The sequence below is a fragment of the Lepus europaeus genome, chromosome 5, assembly GCF_033115175.1.
Source record: "Lepus europaeus isolate LE1 chromosome 5, mLepTim1.pri, whole genome shotgun sequence".
NCBI classification, from domain to species: domain Eukaryota; kingdom Metazoa; phylum Chordata; class Mammalia; order Lagomorpha; family Leporidae; genus Lepus; species Lepus europaeus.
The window spans coordinates 144,555,682-144,559,607 of NC_084831.1; the positions used below are offsets into that span (position 1 = coordinate 144,555,682).

The 3,926-nt window shown below is 51.9% G+C and overlaps 1 pseudogene; it reads left to right on the plus strand.

Annotated features, from left to right (window-relative positions):
* Positions 1-2,667: 2,667 nt before the first annotated feature.
* LOC133759288 (forkhead box protein K1-like) lies at positions 2,668-3,573 on the plus strand (annotated as a pseudogene).
* Positions 3,574-3,926: the final 353 nt, after the last annotated feature.

Consider the following 3,926-nt stretch of genomic DNA (forward strand, 5'->3'; position numbering starts at 1 on the left):
AAGACCATGATTTACAGCAGGGTTCACTCTTGGTGTTTATATATTCCATGGGTGTAGCCAATGTGTAATAACATGGATATGCAATTATAGCATCAGACACAGGATTTTCACAGCAGCTGGGAAAAAAAGAAATTTCTGTGTTCCTCCTGTTCCTTCCTTTCCCATCCCAAACACTGACAACAGCTGATCTTGTGCTGCCTCATGTTTTTACCTAATCTCTTCCCCTTTGAATTGCATTTTTTTGTTTTTTAAAAATATCTTCTATCTCCAGGTTATGACAGTCTTCTGCTATGGCTTCTTTTAAAACTTTTAAATGTTTGTCTTTCTCGTGTAAATTATTGATTTATCTTCATTGAGTTTTAGTACAGTAGGAGGTAAGAATGCATTTTTAAGGTGTGACTACAAGGAAAGCCAAATATTGCAGTATCACTGGACTACAATACTGCTTCCTTCATAGTCCAGGTATCATCACCTATGTGGGTTTTTGGTCTGGGTTCTTTATTCTAGTCCATATATCCATTTGTGCTTATTCATATGATACAGTCTTGATTATTTTATCTTTCTAAATCTCCAGGCATGGAGAAAATGAATTCCTCCACCTACCCTGTCATTCTTTTACAGAAGCACTTTTGTTTTTGTTCTCATTGACTTTCTCTTTCTGCTCTCCACATTGTCTTTAATTTTTGCATAGTAATATATTCACATGGTTCACAATGATAGACGCAAGAGAGCACCCTGTGATGATTCATCCTCCAGCCTCTGTCTCTCTGTCGAGTGCCCTTCTACATATACAGCTGTCACTCATTTCTTCACTATCGTCCAGGGACACCCAGAGTGTTGTAGCCACATCAAGCATGAGTCATGAGTATGTATGGAATCTCTTCCACTTTTGTCATGGTTGTACATATTGTTGCGGAATGTTTTATATTTTGCTATATCTGTAATAATACATTATATATTTTCCTTATTAGTACATAAAATGTTTCTTTTCCTATGGATTAAAAATATTCCATTTTAAGAATATACCATAATTTATTTTCTCAATCACCTAGTGCTATGGTTTGGAAATGTTTTTCCCTACCTTTCATGCAAGGCTGGACCAATTCCCATGAGAGCAGGCTGTGGTAGAGCTGGTCAACTTCTTTGTCTCCTGCCTCCAGCCCATATGCACATGCTTGTCTTACATATTTTGGCCCTGAGTTGATATAGTACATGGCCCTTATAGGAAGTCAAGCAGATATAGCACAATACTCTTGGATCTCCAGAACCACAGGTCAAAATAAACCTATTTTCTTCACCAATTAAAGTAGTCTCAACTATTCTGTTACTGCAACAGAAAACAGAATGAAAAAAATATGTACTGGAGGAACTTATCTACATTTTTCCCTTATTTTGCAGTAAGATAATGCTAAAATTATTGTCTTTTTTTTTTTTTGACAGGCAGAGTGGACAGTGAGAGAGAGAGATAGAGAGACAGGTCTTCCTTTTCCGCTGGTTCACCCACCAATGGCCACCGCAGCCAGCACACCGCACTGATCTGAAGCCAGGAGCCAGGTGCTTCTCCTGGTCTCCCATGGGGTGCAGGGCCCAAGCACTTGGGCCATCCTCCACTGCACTCCCGGGTCACAGCAGAGAGCTGGATTGGAAGAGGAGCAACCAGGACAGAATCTGGCACCCCGACTGGGACTAGAACCTGCTGTGATGGCGCCACAGGTGGAGGATTAGCCTATTGAGCCTCAGCGCTGGCCAAGATAATGCTAAAATTAGTAACTTTTAAGGAATATTTTACATACATGAAAATATTTCTGTAGAAGATAAATCCTAAGAAATAAAGTTCCATGTGCATTTAAATAAATAAAACTTATAAAATAACTTTTTAGGGATATTGCCATGAACTTACCAGCATTTGTTCAGAGGTTAAGATGCCCTTTGGGACACCTGTGACCCATACCAGAGTCTGTCTTTGAGTCCCAACTCTACTCAAGCTTCCATCTTCCTGTTCATATGCACCTGGAAGGCAGCAAGTGAAGGCGAAAGTGGTTAGGTGCCTGCCTCCCACATCAAAGATCCAGTGGAGTTCCAAATCTATGGTTTTACCCCTGCCCAGCCTTGGATAGTGCAGGTATTCAGAGAGGGAACCAGCAGATGGGAGATAGTGCTCTCTCTCTCTCTGCCTCACCCTCTCCTTTTTCCGCTCTCTCTCTTTCAGATAATAATCTAAAACCCCCAATCTCCCTTTAGAAATTATATTTCTGGGCGAACATAGCCGAAGTCAGCAAGGACAGCGGCGCCTGCGCCCTGCAGCCCCGAGCTGTGCGCCGAGGCGGCTGCCACCGCCGCTTTCCCCGCCGCGGCCATCGCCTTCCCTGCTTGGGCCGCCGCCGCCAGGCGGGATCGCGGGCCGGGGCTCGGCGCGGGTTGGGGGCGCGGGCGCGGCGGTCGTCTCAGTGAGGCAGAGCCCGAGGCCGGCGTTGGCGCGGCTCCAGGGCCGCCAGTTCGAGTTCCTCCTGCGGCAGCCGAGCGTCTCCATCGGCCGCAGCTCACCGCAGCGCTCGGTGGACCTGACCATGGGCCTGTCCAGCTTCATGTCGCGGCGCCACCTGCAGCTCAGCTTCCAGGAGCCGCGCTTCGACCTGCGCTGCCTCGCCAAGAAGGGAGTCTTCGTGGATGGCGTGGGCAGCGGGCGTGTCCTGCTTCCGCACTCCCTTTGGGCCCCTGCCCTCCAGCTGCTTCACCCACCCACCCCGGGCTCACGTCCCCTCGTTCCAGTGGCCTGTGGTCACCAGAGTATCTGTTCGCGAAGGGCTCGCCCCTCCCACATGACCCTGACCTTGGGTCAAAGTCAGCCTCAGTTCCTGAGTACCGATATTCCCAGAGTGTGCCAGGCTCCCCAGTCAGTGCCTGGCCAGTGGTCATGGCTGTGCCCCCTCGGCCATCCAATCTCGTGGCCAAGCCGGTGGCCTACATGCCAGCCTCACTTGTGACCTCGCAGCAGCCCTCAGGCCACGCGATCCACGTGGTGCAGCAGGCCCCCACCGTCACCATGGTCTGAGTGGTCACCACCGCTGCCAGCTCTGCCAGCGGGTACATCCTCGCCAGCCAGGCCTCGGCTGGGTGCCCCCACGACGCAGTGGGCTCGGCGGTGCTGGACCTGGGCAGTGAAACCAGAGGATTGGATGAGAAACCCACCACTGCATTTGCCACAATCCCTGTGGCCAGCCGGGTCATTCAGACCGCGGCCAGCCAGATGGCCCCTGCAGTCCCTGGACACACGGTCACCATCCTACAGCCGGCCGCCCCTGTGACCATCAGGGAGCACCACCTCCCCATCCACGACATCACTCAGAATGGAAAGAAATGGGGCCCGAGGAGCCAGCAGCAGTGGGCGTGGGCGCAGTCACCACAGCCACCACCAGGGCCACCACCACCACCGCCTCTGCCACTCCCCCCAGGGAGCCCGAGGTCAAAAGGTCCCGGGTGGAAGAGCCCAGTGGGAATGCAGGAGCCTGGAGCCTGGGGGGGGTGTGGGTAGCATGGCTGTCAGCCCCCCAGGCCCCGGGCACCGGCCAGTGACGTCATGGCCCATGGAGTGGGACTCATGCCAACAGTAACTCCCGAGCCGGGCCCAACTCTGCCAACGGCTGCCCTGGGACGGAGGAGAAAGCGCTGCCCACAGCCTGTGCTGCATGGGCAGGTGGCAGTTCGGCCACCCAGCACGCTCGGCCCTTCTCGTCCCTCTCCCATCCTCCCGCGGTTCAGACAAAACATAAATGTGTTCAGACCCCAACTGTGTGCCCTGGGATTCTTTGTCTCTGTTCTTCTCCCCTGGCACCACCTTCTCGCCCCAGGCTTTTCTGCCCAGCTTGGGGAGAAGGCAGCAGCCATCCCGGCACCCCAAGGACAGCAGCCAGATGAGGCCGCCGCTG